Source organism: Amphiprion ocellaris, chromosome 14 (assembly GCF_022539595.1).
Source record: "Amphiprion ocellaris isolate individual 3 ecotype Okinawa chromosome 14, ASM2253959v1, whole genome shotgun sequence".
NCBI lineage: Eukaryota > Metazoa > Chordata > Actinopteri > Pomacentridae > Amphiprion > Amphiprion ocellaris.
The window spans coordinates 22,812,182-22,829,118 of NC_072779.1; the positions used below are offsets into that span (position 1 = coordinate 22,812,182).

General features: G+C 39.1%; 1 protein-coding gene across 1 annotated transcript in view; it reads left to right on the top strand.

The window, feature by feature from the left end:
- LOC111568198 (pbx/knotted 1 homeobox 2) overlaps positions 1-16,937 on the top strand; it is a 140,333-nt gene that overhangs the window by 38,293 nt on the left and 85,103 nt on the right.

Sequence of the window (16,937 nt, forward strand, 5' to 3'; positions counted from 1 at the left end):
AAATGCCTGAAAATACATAGTAATCACAAGTGCTTTTTAACTTTGGTAAAATGGCTAAGCTGTAGCTGCAAATGCTATATGCATAGTGTTGGAAATGCTGCATCTATTGCAGTTTTTTGTTTTTGAAAGTTTATTTTGAACATTTCAACATAAAAAGAAAACAGCAACAAAAGACAATGAATATGTTGCTCACAAAAAAGTGGGATGAAGTCAAAGCTTATCTAATCCCACCCCTTCTCCTTACATAATGATTGCAAATGTATTCATTCTGCTTCTTCAAAATACTACCGTTTATAAACATTAACAATGAAAATAACAATAACAACAATAATAACAATAATAATAATAGTGTACCTGATTTAGAATAAATATACACTGATATATCCATTTACATTCAAACAAAAGGACCTAACAACAGCAAAACACAACAGAAAGAAAAGTAGCCAAACCCACTCCGGAGCTCCTATAGCCTCACCTGCCTATTAAATATCACTCCAACTGTACTGAAGATTTCAGATTCTAAAGCTTGTAGTCTGGCCTTGAGTTCAGGGGATTTGGCTACAAAATGTAAAATCTACCTTTACGCCGGCACGTGTCGACACACTGCCTGACCTCTCTGTGACATGAATTTGGGGTAACACTTCTGTTCCTCATTATTAGCCTCACTGTGTGATCCCACATTTCCCTCCATCACACTCGCTACCTCTGTGCTTAACCGTCATCCTCCAATCCATCCATATCCATTTCTCCCTCACCCGGGCTCTTTACCCTACCAACCCTAATTGTAATTATGTTGATTTAACTTAGACACATGCGGCTCCCTCCCTGCCATCTGAATGGAAGCTTATTAGTTTGAATATTTTTTTTATATTTATTTATTCCCATTTCTCAGGGTCCCTGTCGGCATTTCCAATTACTCTTGTCGTGCGGCTGTAATTGCCTCCATGCTAATGGCCGCCAGACAATCGTGCTAAATGAGGTGAGGCCGAGAGGCTAGGAGCCTGACTTCATTAAGAGCTAATGGGATTTTATAAGGGGGACTGAAGACCCAGCTCATCAAAAAGAGGGAGATGGAAGGAAAACAAAACAGATGGAGGGGGAGAGCCAAATCACCACCATACTAACTTAGGCTGCTCCTTTTTCTGGCACTCTGATGAAAAAAAGAACAGGTTACTCTTCTACTAGAAGAATACTACCTAATTATAAAGAAAGACAATACCACTGAAACACTCTGTGGTGACTTACAGTGGATAAATAGACACACTGTCAAACAGACCAGTGTGCAAAATTTCTCTGGCTGTCCAGTTGAACATGAAAACCAGCTATTTTTATACGTCTCAGGCTGTTGGAACCTGTCTCAAGGCAACTAGTTCATTTTTGGCAAAATAACAGCGAGAGATATGTATAAATTATATATTTTAGAAGAGAGTGGACAGTCCAGGCCAAGTCCTCCCACATTTTTCACACATTATTTGGACAGAGAGAGATTTCGATGGCACAGACATAGATGTGAATGCATGGCTTGTACATAACAGCATGTTATGAGACAAAGGCAAGAATGCATTCTGTAAATCTGCATATAGGTTAAAGTCCAACCAGAGCAAACAGAAACCAAGGAAGTAAAGCATAATGAAATAATCCAACGTGTTATTATTTTTATTTATTGCCTCAGGAAAAAAATTCTGCCTTATTTCACTCTATCTATCTATCTATCTATCTATCTGTCTGTCTGTCTGTCTGTCTGTCTGTCTGTCTGTCTGTCTGTCTGTCTGTCTGTCTGTCTGTCTTTGAAATCATAAACAAGAGAAAACAATAATTGAAAGCTAGAATTAATTATGTTTCAAAAAAGAAAAAAATGAAGAAAAAAAAGAAAAAACCTGGAATCAACATGTGAAACATTTTTTCTAAGTGCCTCAAGGTGTGGAAAGGTGACTGATGTCACTGATGAGTTAATTACTAATGGCTTCTTGGCAGTGCTGCCTTATGCAGATTTTGTTTATTATTTTCGGGATCTGGTTATCACAAACAGTTTTTTGTTTGGTGCATTTTTGAATGAGATGTGTTGAGCAAGTTGATCCTAATGAAAAATCATGATTTTAAGCTTAAATTTCGTTAATTTTCTTGACTCAGTGGCACATCACAGGTGAGTACAGGGTGTCCCTAAAGTTTGGACATGTGGGAAATCTCATTAACTATAAATTTTCTGCCTTCACAGATTAAATATGGCTTTGTTGAAAGAAAAAAAGAGTTGAACTGGTCTTTCTCAGCGGATGTGAAGAATGGACATATGGAAAGGTAGCAGATGAATTTAATGCATGCCATCCAAGAAGGAGTCCACTTGGCTTTTCCAAGGTGGCAAAGGTGGTTAAAAAGTTTAAAGAAACAGGCAGTGTCATGGACATTTGGTCATCCCGTTCTGAGTGACCAAATGTATCAGTCAAAACTAAAGAATTGGTTATGGCTCTCCCCCAAAAATAATTTCCCTAACCCTATCTTTTGATATGTCCATCCTTCATGTCCACTGAAAGTGCCAGTTGAACTCATTCTTCTTTTGACAGAGCTATATTTTATCTATTGAGGCAAAACAATTCTAGTTAATTATATTTAATGAGAAATAGGGCTGTCAACTGTGTACCAACCTGACTTCTGAACAACAGAACTGATGGTCCCAACCCTATTAAGAAGGAAAGAAATTCAACAAATTAGCCTACACAAGGCACACCTGTGAAATGAAAACCATTTCAGGTGACTACCTCATGAAGCTCAATGAGAGAATGTCAAGAGTGTGCAAAACAGTAATCAAAGCAAAGGGTGGCTATTTTGAAGAATCTAAAATATAAAACATGTTTTGACTTATTTCACAGTTTTTTGTTTACTACATAATTCCAAATGTGTTCATTCATAGTTTTGAGGCCTTCAATGAGAATCTACAGTGTAAATGTCATGAAAATAAAGAAAACATTAAATGAGAAGGTGCGTCCAAACTTTTACTGGTATTGTATGTGTCCAGACTTTAGGGACAACCTGTAGTATAATGATTGTTGGAACATTGAAAATCCAAAGATTCTCTCTGTTTTTACAGTTTCTGGCTCTGATAAACAGTGTCATTTGAGTGATTTTGTGAAGACAACATTCCTTTCATGCCTGCCGAAGGGTTTTGGGTTTCAGAAGGTTCTAGGTAGTTTAATCGATCACTTGGCCTCTGCTTTAATTTGCTGCGCCATCTTTAAACTGACACGGTTTGGCTGCCACTAGGTTTCAGTTCAATGGCCTTTTTGGCTCTTGTGGATGAGGGGCCTGCCAAATTCTATTACACGGTGAATAAACCAACATGTTCACCTACGAGCAGCAAGCATTATAGAGTAAGTGGGTAATGGATACTGTAAAGTGGCTGTATGACTACCACAACCCTGACTCAGGTTCACCCTCAGAGAGTAAGGGGGAATATTATTCAGTTAGTTTTACATGTGTTAACTTTTGTTTGTCAAACTAGCACCAAGAAACCAAGAAATGTGTCTCTGCTTACTGTACCACTGATAGTCACAATGACTGTTTATTAGGGGAGAGTAATTAAGCACTTTACTACTCCATGCTTCTGCTCTACTACAATTCAGAGGCAAGCACTGCATTTTTGAGTTTTTCATTTTACTACGTTAAGGAACTATCTTTTTACAAAACATTATGAACGACCTGAAATTTCTTAAGAAAAATAAATTCAGTTTCAACAACATCATGCCTGAGTTTATCATTTACACATTACAACTTACAGATCACAGTTTATCTGCAAAAAGGCATAAAACTTTTAGTCAGAGGTATCTGGAACTAAATGATATAGTATTTTGTCTGACTTTAAACAAAAGTCAGACAAAAGACAAAAAACAGCAAAAACAAGACAAAATGTTACAAAAATGAGACACAAAATGACAAAAAATGAGACAAATGACACGAAACAAAACAAAAAGGAGACAAAAAATTGATAAAAAAGTTAAAAAGCAATAAAAAATGGACAAAAACAAGTCAAGAAATTACACAAATGAAATGAAACGACAAAAATGATAAAACAACAAATAAAGCAAAACACAAAATGACAAAAATAAGACAAAAAACACAGCAAGACAGAAAGGAAACACAAAATGACAAAAACAAGAAACAAAATGACAAAACAAGCGACAAATGACAAAAGTCCGCCAAAATTTTTTTAAAAGCTATAAAAACAAGGCAAAATATTACAAAAATGAGACACAAATTTACAAAAGAACAATGAGCAATAGTATGATCAAATCAACTTGTCAAGGTCTGGAAATTATTTAAAATTTATAGTTTTACAAGTGTACAATTTGCAGTTAATGTCATCTCTGTAACTTTTTACACTTTACAAAGTCGTCACTGCCAAAACTGGCCCACCAGAGGGTCCAATCCAGCCTGCGGACCACATGTTTGACTCCCATTGTTTTTGTTATTACTTTTTCAATTTCCTGCTCCTTTTTTTTTTTTTTGAAAGTGCATTATGTTGAGTTTTTTTTTTGTGCTGGATGTGGACACTGAAGTGACTGACAAAAAGAAATACTTCAATAAAAAATAATTTTAAAAACACTGTCCCTTAGATAGTAAAGGAAAACAAAAACTAAATAGGGCTTTGCAATAGCTTCTTCTTCGCTGTGAGGCCAAATGGGAGGCAATTATCTCTTTTGGGGACAACATGCAAATAGGAGGCACAGAGTTGGTATCAAGGGAAATTCAGTGATATAAACAGCTAGGAAACATCGCACGGCCTGTCTGGACACACAGAAAATCAGGCCAATTATCCACAGGCTCTGTCTGTTGTGGGCAGTAATGTCTTTTGTCACAAACCGTCTAAGTACAACTGCATTTCTTAGCTGTCATCTAACATTTAACACCTGCTCAAATGTAAAGGAGTATCTATTGAGGCTTATGTGAAGTTGATTGGCTTTGTTACTAGCGCTGTGACATCAAGAGATTACTGAATAACCATATAAACCAGTAAAAACCTAAAAAAACCCAATAGATTGTCATGTGATCTCAGCATGACAGTTGAGCTCTGATTTCACTGATAAAAGTTTCTTCTTAGATTCCACCTTCAGCTTCTTTCCCTGTTAGTAGTTTCAGACAGCATATTACCAGGACTAATGAATAATGTATAGAATATAACATGAGTTATATGCTGGTAATAGTTCTACTTATACTGAATTTATCTGATACATTTTTATCAGTGTCTCATTCATCAATGATATGTCCAGCCCATACATGCTGACAAGACACCGATATATATTACAAATAATCCAAAGCAAAGAAACCTTATCAAACTTAGAGGCCTTAATCTGTTCTGGTAAAATTTCTGGGTTCTGAACAGACATGTCACCAAATATAGATATCCCTAACTTAATATAATAAGGACAATAGAGGGGGCAGTGTGCCTCTTTCTCAACTTTTCCTAATTTTCATCATTCACACAGCCTGTTTTCCCTCCTGGATGTTTTTAAATCTGCCAACTTCAAGGGACAGAGGGAGGATTCCTCAGACCACACAGTCTTATCATTTCACATTTTTCCATTAATAATGCAGGAATCCAGCCCATGTCAGCCTGAACAGCCAAAACAGGAGCAAAATTGCAAACAGCCTAATAAAGAGCGTCCAGCTCTGTTTTGTGGAGTCTGAGTTTATATTCTTTGAGTCTCTGTCCTGAAGCATGAGCTAGTTCAGGGGAGACACATGCATCACATACACTACCATTCAAAAGTTTGGGGTCACTTAGAAATGTCCTTATTTTTGAAAGAAAAGCATTATTTTTTCAATGAAGACAACACAATTAATGAGAAATACAATATAGACATTGTTAATGTGGTAAATGACTATTCTAGCTGGAAACAGCTGATTTTTAATGGAATATCTACATAGAGGTACAGAGGAACATTTCCAGCAACCATCACTCCTGTGTTCTAATGCTACATTGTGTTAGCTAATGGTGCTGAAAGGCTAATTGAGGATTAGAAAACCCTTGTGCTCTTATGTTAGCACATGAATAAAAGTGTGAGTTTTCTTGGAAAACATGAATTTGCCTGGGTGACCCCAAACTTTTGAACAGCAGTGTATATATGAATACTCTATTATGGTGAGCTGCTCAGAGCTGATATGTGCTATGCTATAATAATTGTGGCAGATTTAGCTGGACAGGCATTTGAGTCAGTTGTCAACAAGTTAAAATTATGTAAAGATCTTGGGTATTTTGGTTACTTGTAACTACACTCCCGTTCAAAAGTTTGGGGTCACCCAGACAATTTCATGTTTTCCATGAAAACTCACACTTTTATTCATGTGCTAACATAATTGCACAAGGGTTTTCTAATCATCAATCAGCCTTTCAACACCATTAGCTAACACAATGTATCATTAGAACACAGGAGTGATGGTTGCTGGAAATATTCCTCTGTACCTCTATGTAGATATTCCATTAAAAATCAGCTGTTTCCAGCTAAAATAGTCATTTACCACATTAACAATGTCTAGACTCTATTTCTGATTCATTTAATGTTATCCTCATTGAAAAAATGCTTTTCTTTCAAAAAATGATATTTTTAGGTGACCCCAAACTTTTGAACAGCTGTGTACATACAATTGTATTTAAAACATCTGTGTTTGTTATTTCATAGTCAGGTCTTAGACAAGCGTTACAATCATGATGACAACACTGAATTGTTTCAGACACTAACAAACTTAACAGGATCATTTTCTGCATGGAAAACAACTGAACTGGGATCATATTGTAATGAACAGTACACTCAGTCAGGTCTTTGCAGGATCAATTCTTTTCCATAGAATTTCCCTGAAGAAGTACAAAGCAGATGTGGTGTGATCTGATTGCAGAGTGGTTGGGGTGCGTATCGTATGGACACAAATGCTCGGAGCAGCAAGTCCTCGGTTCGATTCTCGTCTGGCTGGAACATTTTCTGCATGTTATTCCACCAGTCTACTTTCTCCATTTCCTGTCTCTCTCCACTGCCACTGTCAAATTAAGGCACAAGTTCCAAAAAACAACCTTAAAAAAAGAACTATAAGGCAGATGAGTGTAATCATTTGGGCCGCAGGGTGTTTTTCTCCGCTAATATGCTGTCCGGGCTGCACTGATGGTGGGATGATGGCTGTGGTTTAAGGCTTGGCCCTGGTAGGAACAGCTGTCCTACAGCTGCCATCTCTCCTGCATTAGAGGGGGAGTGAGGGTGGGTGCTGGGGTTGAAAAACAGTCCCAAACCTCCTGGGTCAAAGCCCTGGTATGGCGGTCTCCCTGGCAACTGCAGCTGAGACTCTGGTGGTGTGTGTGTGTGTGTGTGTGTGTGTGTGTCTGTATATGTGTGTACAGTATGTGTGAGCAGGGAGAACAATCTGGCCAGTGAGCAGCAGAGTACCGGGTGTTAAGGGTGCAGAGTCGATCCTTACTTTATCTGCACCTCACTCAATTTGGTGACTGTTGGCATCGACTGTTTTCCTGAGATAATGTAGAATGACGCCAAAGCAGTTCACAAAGTGTACCCCCCCCAAAAAAAAAACATCAAACAGCCACATTCAAACCACATTGAGATGATTAATATTCTGTCTCTCCCTCTTTTCTGAAACTACTCCCTAAGCTCAACACGAGGGAATGTGAAGCTCCCTGAGATGAAGACACTGAGAGAGGAGGGGGGAAAGGGAAAGGGAAAAAAATGGGGGAGGAGAACGGAGATCAGTGAAAAGAGAAGAACGTGAGTTTAGGGGAAGAAAAGAGAGAGAGAGCTCTGGCAAGAATGAGAATGAAGGGGGGATGGAGAGGAAAGGAGAAAAGAGGAGAGGAGGGGAGAAGGAAAAGCAGGGAGGACAGGGGATGAATAGGAGAGAGAAAGTGGATATGTGGAGATACTTGGCTTTGGCCCCATCAAAATAGCGGTTGTCATGCTAACTCAATGCTCCTGCCTCTCTCTCTGTGTCTCTCACCCACACTGAGACTCTCTCTTTCACCTCCAGACCCCAAACCTCTCAGACACTGTCTAATCACATGCCATACTTATTAGAAAACTGCTTTTGCTAACAGTCAAAAGCAGCATGTTGTCTCAGAGCAATTTGTTTTTAAGAATTCTCTCATTCTCTACTTACTAAAATGCCATGTTTTGCAGTGACTTACCAATACATTAACTTTTACAGAAATACTCCAACAGGTCATTTCAAAGTTTTAATCATTGCTGTTTTGTTTTTTTTAAACTTTGATTTACATCCAAGCCGTCTGTGCCTACTCCAGCCAAAATATATTGATACAGTGGTTGCTCAGTACTGGCAATTATCCTATACAGTGCATTCTCACACTTAAACTTCAAATTATAGCGCCCACCAACCTTCTGTGCAAACACATTTGATGAAACAGCCATGAGTTTGTGTTGTGTTCGGTGAAAAATACTGTTCAGTCCATTACAATAAGCTCGCAAGACAAAGGCGCAGTAACAGGTGTTAGCTGGGACACATGAGCAGTTAGTGTGTATTGGCTGATCAAGGTGTGAGAGGAATGTGTGTGCGAAAGAGAAGAGGTTTTTTATTGACATCAGCAGCACATACTATAGTTTGGTGCAAACTGAATTTAAATTCATTTCCGTGCATTTTTTTTTAAAGCCAAAGAGTTATGAAGATGTTAACAGAGAGACACATTTTAGATCTAAATTAGCTTGTATGTAAATTGCCATTTGCAGAGAGATGACAAGAGAAATGTATTGAAAACAATCATCAGCACCACCTGAACATTGCAGTTTTTCTGCAGATCTACTTTTGCAAGAGATCCTGGTTAATAAACTTTATTAGAAGATAATTTAACTCGAATAGGAGCACTCAGAGAGCGCAGTACCACCAAAACTGCTCAGTCGTTGTATCATTTCCGATGGCTGAAATCTTGAAAAGATTCATGGCAGAAATCATGCAACATAGAATGTGACCATTTAATATAGATGTACCCACAGATAAAATGACCTTGCGCTGAGCACAGGCATGAGTAATGCATGTGTACGTTTTGTACGGATACCAAATCCTAAATATACCTAAATATGTAGCGGGAGGCAGGAATTGATGGGACTCGGAAAAACCACCACAATTTAATCAATTGTTCCTTGTATCTTTTCCAACGGATAAGTGGCATTAAGTCCGCAGGGGTCGATTTGTAGCAGGATCGCAATGCTGATCGTCTGCGGGCAGCTGACATAGAGTTCACTTGTAGTCATAGTTACAGTGATGCCGTGCCGCTATCTGGAAATGATACAGAAATCTATAATAAATTTGTGGATCCAGACTATAAGTCGCATCACTGCCAAAATCAAGTCACTTGGTCCTCGTGTCATTTCTGACCTTCTCTGAAGATTTCATCCAAATCCATTATTCCATTTTTGAGTAATGTTGCTGACAGACAGACAGACAAACAGACAAACCAATGCCGATCATCACGTAACTCCACCATGTTCCTTGGCAGAGTAAAAAAAAAAAAACTGTTTGCAAAGATACTGTGATTCCTGCCTTTTTTGCCATGTGGCTACAGTCATCACATTCAGATGGAAATTAATTATTTGATTTGCCAAGACTTTTTCAAAATTGAAAGTTCTGTGATGGGTCATTTAGCGCTCCAGTTATAGGAGCTGTTTGAGCGCCACTGTATTGGACATTTAAATAAAAACCTTAGATAGATTGACTGAGCTTTTGAGACAGTGGTGGCTGGTTAATACTGGGTGCTGGGACATCGGCTCTCTAAATTATTCAGAGAGGAAAGATCACTTAAACCTCTGAAATTCAAATCCCATTTGTGGATTTGAAAGATATGTTATTCCAAAGTTGCCAAAATACCACCATTTGTCAGAGCCAGAAACTGATTTTCAACTTATTCTGTCGGTGAACCAATCATCTGTGATGTGATGTTTTTTTCTGGACAGATTCTGATCAGGAAAATTAAACAAGTCTAAGCTTTAAATTGAAATAGGAAAAAAATGACATGCTTTATTTTATCAGAGATGGAGACAAATCAAAATGTAAGTTATAACATATGGAGGATCCATATGTTTCCAGTATTGGTAACACCTGTGCGTACTTGGAAAAATGGTCTACATATTGATTCCATTCTTTTGACTCTAAATAGTCAAAGGAATTAATTTAATTTTCTTTATTTACTGCGCCAAGGAGGCAGAGTCTCGGTGGAGTTATGTGATGATTAGCGTTGGTTTGCTTGTCTGTCTGTCTGTCTGTTAGCAACATTACTCAAAAACAGACTGGCTTGGATGAAATTTTCAGGGAAGCTTAGAAATGACACGAGGACCAATTGATTAGATTTTGGCAGTGATGCAGCTTATAGTCTGGATCCACAAGTTTTTAAAAAAAGTTTCAGCCATTGGAAATGATACGACTGAGCAGCCTTGGCGGAGTACTACGCTCTCTGAGTGTGTTTTTATTGTGCTGTTTCTACAGAGGTGCATTAGCTTAAATTGCAGGGAAACATAAGTCTCCTCCATGAGGTCCCAAGTTCCACAGTGCCCTCAGAGCATGGTCAGGAGAGCTGTTGAGAGATGATTGCATATGGGAAAAATGCTTCTTGGGTCAATTTGCTTCATGTGGTGAATACAGAAGTTGTGGTACCATGGTTTGGCAAAATGAGTGACGGACTCTGTGCCTGGGAGCTTGATAGTGGTCCTTCAACTAGTGACAACCAGGTCACCTGAACACTCCCACTTTTGTTACATTTTCACCTCATGAAACTGGATAATCCTGTCCATGATGCTGTCTATCTTCACACCCACCATCAACACTCGTGTCCCAACTGTCCCTCAGCTCAGCAGCTTTCCATTTGAGCAGTGCTGCAGGAAAGGCCAGTTCAAGCAGAGGCAGTGAGTGTCAGGTTGGGGTTGTAGCCAAGAACAAATAAAATCCTGTTTCTTTACAAAACTAATTGTTGTCAACCCTTAGTGATTGGACCCTACAGTCTTCCATAAGTGGGTCAAAAATGATCCATATTAAAATCAGTGTGTTTTTCTGCAATATTTTTCATTTTGGTTAATTGTAGTTTATATTATATTTTGGTCCACACAAGAAAAAAATCATGTTTGAAATATGTTTATTTTTCACTTTATAGCTGATTTTAAACATTTGGAAAAATTGGAAAAGAAGAATATTACACAGAGCAGCAATAGAAGAATGTCAACATCCATTTTGTTGACATTTTCCACTCTTCCTCCAGCTGTTGCTGCTCTCCGCCCCACCAAGTTTGTGCATTGCTTCATCTCTTGTATGATATTATCATTGATAAAGACCTTGGGGTAGTAATACAAGTATTACAATTTCTTTAAAAGTTTTAAAGACAACTTAAAAATGTAAATGTTCAGATATCAAAAACATGTTTTTTGAGGAATGCCTGGAATATAAAGTGATAAAAACTTTTCATTACAAAGATATTGCAAGAAAACGACCTCACCCTGTCATTTTTGACCCACTTTTGCATCTAAGGGTTAACAAACCCAGATGAAATGCGATCACTGGCTGGTGGTACCTTACGGCTTTAACAATGTTAAACTGAACTAAGCTTCCCACCAACTAATGATGTGATAAAAGGAGCGTCAATACCCAAAAGTCTTGAAAACAACTTTACATAAACTATTACACAGTATGGAACTAAAATTGGTAATGTTGCTAATATTAAATGTTGAGATAATTCATAAATCATAAAAAAAAAATGCTTTCACTGTGCCAAATGTACAGTGCTACTTTGTTGTTTCTACTATTTTAAACTAAACTGCTGTGATAAGTGCTGTATTGTTAATTGTTTCAAAAACCTTCTTGGTGAGAATATCCAAAATTGATATTGTTTTGTTAGTCAACCTGGATATTTTTCAAATCAACTGATTTACAATGAGCCAAAACAGATCAATAAACATCATTATTGAGACAGTAACTGACAGATTAATACAACCATAGACCAGATCTTCTATACTTAAACTTTATTCTAACATTCCTTCAAAATACCTCATGGAATTGATTGTCTCGTGAGACTTTATGTTGCTCTGATGTACAAGAAAGAAAAATCGTCTCTTCAAAAGAGCTGAATAGTTTGTATAACATCCCTTTAACATGACTGTCAAATTTTCTATATTCTGAGTTTAGTCTTCACATGTCTTATGAGCAGCAGATGCTCCTTCGTCCCAGGCCTGTGGCTGCACACAAGTGGTAGCACAAAACAGAGGACAGCTCTTCAGATGTGATGCATTTTTCGTCTTAGTCACAAGTGGGCCGGTTTTGGCCACCCGATGACAGGAAAACACCAAACGTAGACTGGCTGGACGTAGTTGCCATAGAAACAGACCTCATGCGAAAAGGTCACTGTCAGAGGTTTTTCTCAAAAAAAAAAAAAAAAAAAGGATTATAGATGGTGGGTGGGGGAGGGAGGGGAGTCAGACAAGAACAAAAAAAAGCAGTTTTACTATCCATTTTATACATTCATCTCTCTCCCTCAACCAATATTCCAAAAATGATTAAAAAAAAAAAAGTAGGATTTAAATAGCGCAATTACATGGCTGCAAATGGTGAGAGCTCCTTCTCTTTTTTTATTATTGTTTCTTTATTCTCTTTTGAAGTCGGGAATTGAAAAGGGAGAGTGGTCGACAGCCTGTGCGATGCCTGAGCTTTGTGTTTCGGTGCAGATACGTCGCCTGCCTGCCCCCTCAATCACTGGCAGCTCCTTCCTCTCTCCCCTCCCTCTCAAGTCATTTTAATTAAGTCAGTCTCACTGGCATGGTAGGCAAAGATAATTGGAGAGGGTTTTTGGATGCCATTTACTCTAAATGACGCCTGTTTCTTCCCATTCTCTCGCCTTTTCTCCACTCTCACAGCTTCTCCCGCCACCCCCTCCCCTCGGCTCCTCATCTCCTGGCAAAGAGTTACCTATCTTCCCCTTCCTTCTCTTTTTCTCCTCTTCCATCTTATATTCAAACGTGAAATATGGATTAACCTCTTCTGTGTGGCTGTCGGGACGACTTCCTGTGAATTGCAAATTTTGGCCAACACTGCAATTTATTTGAAATGGCAAATCAGGCAAAGCAATTTACTGGAAATGAGGAGCTTCTTTGAACTTTCCTCCTTTGAAAAAGTTGGTGTTTTCTCATCGCGTGGGGAGCAGAGAATCTTATAGAAACCTCTCCTCTGTGCTTTATTGAAAAAGTACAATTCTGAGAAACAAGACGGGCTTTGATTTGCTTCTTTATTTCTGTGAATGAGGTGTCTGTAAGTGCTTTGAAAAGCTCTAGATGTGGAAGAAATTGCATGTTGTCACTGAAGATCAGAGTATCCATGTTCCCATATTGCTTCCATATGGCTGCGACTCCCATTAAAACCAAGTTTAAACCAGTTTACATTTACTGTTAACATGCTAGCTCTAAATTCAAACTGAACACATGGACCAGCAGTGTAATAATCTCCAGCACAAAGTGTATCAGTGCATGATTGGTAGGCGAAACTCCCCAGACTGAAAGGTGGAAATACATGTGTCCAAACTAATACATGTTAGCAGCGCCGCTAATGTTTCAGTGGTCTATGCTCTGTGTCAGCTGTGTAGGATTTATCAGTGTGTATGAGTGTTAAGTGTGCATGTGGGGCTCCCTCTATCAATCAGGAAGGGCCAGGTCCCGCTGCTGAAAGGGGGCTATAGTGGGCCACCCATCCAGTCAAGCGCTCTGGGGAGATCCAATGTCCTTAGTGCTTTAATGCGCTCCAGATGTCTCTTCAGCTGAGAGAGAGAGAGGGAGGGAAGGGGGAGGCTAGAGAGGGAGAACTAGAGGGTGTAGTAGTACCTCAAAGCAGGCCTCGATCTGCCTTACAGACCATAGCTCTGGTTTGTCACACATTCTCCTCAGGGGGATTGTTGTTGGTGCACCTGTAGTTTTGTGCTTTCTGAAAGCTGAGGAGAGTTACTACCCCATTTGAAACAACAGCATTTATCTTTGTGTCTCGAGGAAGCACGCACAAGTCTTTGTGTATTCTTTGCAGCCTGGTGTGGCTTTGTCTCCCTCCTACATCATCAGAGGAAAAAAAAAAGCAAAGAAAGAGAAAATGCTTGGTATAGAGTTGCGAAGTGGGAGGAGCTGGGTGTGGAGCTGTTACTGTTACTTAAGACAAGAATTGTCAGGGTCAGAACAGTCTGGGTGACAAAACACGTGGATGTTATGCAGCAGCTAAATTGTGTCAAATCTGATCCACTGATTATTAGGTTAAATCAAGATTAGTTTTTCAGTTTTATCAAAATTTTGCTCTTGTTCACGTTACCTACTCACATGACAGATTTTTATCCGTGGTGATTGGATTTTTTTTTTTTTAACTCAAATGAGACATTTCATTTGTACGTATGACAGAAATGGAAGAGTATGATGCTGATCCAAGTCACAGAAGTGCTCCAGCTGTGAGTCATGTAATATTTTCAATGAGGAAAAAGAAAATCAATGGGACTTTAGGAACCTGAAGCACTCGAAATATCCCCACCCACTCTATTGAGCTGATGTTATTGACCAGATTTGTTCCATTTCTCGGTTTTGTCTTTTTAACTTCTGATCATTGTTTTTTTTTTTCTTACAGCTGGAGCACATTTATGAGCTGTTCATGTGACACCAGCACATCCACCACAAATATCTGGTTAAAAAGAGATTGATCTTTGGTGCAAAGTGCTTACTAGCTTACGACTGACTGCATGTTGCAGCAGCACGTTATCTTGCTGTCTCTATTCTAAAAAACTGCATTGATACTTGTGTCAGTACAATTCTCTTATCATGCTTCTTATTGCTTTGTTGGTATGTAGATGGATGCAGATTGTGGGTATAAGGCTGACATTGCCTGTGCGTTTCACATGCCTTTCTTCTCTGTTCCAGCTATCTACATTTTGCCATTTTCAAAATCCTCATTACTACAGAAACAACAGCAACATCCTTTGCAATCTAGGTGCAGATTGAGAAGGATTTGGACTGCACTGTAAAGCAGACCTGCTAGTAGGTTTTTTTTTGGTGAATTGTCCATTTCAGAGACAGTGCTTATCCCATTGTGTGCAAATTTTCCACCAAAAACAATTCCCTGTCACTGTTTTGAGGGAACACCATCTGTACACCCTGTTATTAGCCCTGCCCAACATTATGTCAGCTGCCTGCTGACGATCACATGATTGTGATCCTACTACAAATCCACCGCTGGAGACTTATCGGAAATGGTACAAGGAACAGTTGATTACATTATGGGGATCTTTCCGAGTCCCATCAATTCCCGCCGCCTGCTACATATTTAGGTCATGCGACTCGGTATCTGTGCATAACGTACACATGCCTGTGCTCAGTGCAAGGTAATTTTGTTTGTGGGTACATCTATATTATGGCCATATTCTATGTTGCCGGGATTTCTGATCATCAATAACTAATAAACAAATGCTTCATTTCATATGTCATCATATGACATCATAAAAAATGGAACTTTATGTAATAATGTAACTAACCTGATGAAACTCCACTGTGTCTCTGTGTTTTGCAATTTAAAAAAAAAGTAATGTTCGCACATGATCCGACAACTGATGATGATGATAGTTGTAACAAAACAGAAAGACCAACCCATTCTAACAAGCAAGCATGGCAAAAACAGACCAGCTGATTTCAGAGCTGTGAGCAGAGAACCAATCTAATCGGGGCCACTATGTAATTAGTGGTTGACGTTCATCTCTCATGTTCTTCCAGCTCTGTCAGTTTTTCATATTTACCTTTTCAAATGTCACACTGGGAGGCATCAGGTGTTGAGCAAGAGAGTTCAACTGAGAGTGGTGTTTTCCAATTACTATTTATCAAGTTACTTTGCCAGAAATGTGGTTAACAATGACTTCACAGTCGCCATCACACACGAACAAGACATTTATCTTTCTTCTGTGGCACGTGACTCACGGGCTCACAGATAGTTGCACTATATTCAGCTTCATCAGGTATTCAGACTTGATGACAGTACACTACAAGAGCAGGGCTTTGACTCTGAGCTGGCACTACCCCACAAACACCAGGACAGCCTCTCGTAGGGACACTGTTCAGTTCACATACTGACTCTCTCTTGTTTGGCATGTCCTCCTTCGACTGCCACTCTTTTCCCCTCGCAGCTTTTCCTCAACCTCCAGCACAACCTTGCACTTTCCATTTCCCTCTGGTCTTTTCCCATGTCCTCCCTTTACAGCCTACAAACATCTTTCTCTGTCTTTCCTCACCTTCCAGTCTCTTTCCTCTCCCTGTTATTTGGAGCTCTCTACCCACCCACCCCTCTCCTGCTTGCATCTCTATGCCTCTGCTGTCCTCCTCTCTGTCCGTCCTTTTCTGCCATGTAAACTCTCTGGCTCTTCCCATGGCATTTTGGAGGAAATTTAATATGGGCTTGTTTGGCGTTTCCAGGAATTCCATTCAGCAGCCGGCTCTCTTTGCCCCCCGACACTAAGACAAACAGAGACCGTCCAGCCAAGAGCAGCAAACACCACTGGTGTTGGCCTCATTATTTGGTCTTCACATTTCAGACGACTCCGACTCCACTTCATTTTCTGTTTGCTGCCTTCCTTTATGGATAGCTTCAGTTCATCTGTAAAAGCTTTCAGATGACATCCGTATAGTAGTGCACACTTAAAAGTGCATTTAAAGATAATCTTAGAACCTGCAAATGATAGCTTCATTTCTTAACTTTCCGTTTTTTCTGAGTAAATGTAGAGTAAAACTTGACAGTTGATGCACAGCTGTTATTTTTATCTGATGACCTGATATTGATGCCTGACCCTTTGTGTGACTTCAATGGAAACTGACAAGCTGTAAAGTTAGGGACCAAAAGTGAAGCCATCGATAGTTTTTGTTTTATGTGTATTTTCAATTTGCACATAAAAATTTCTGATG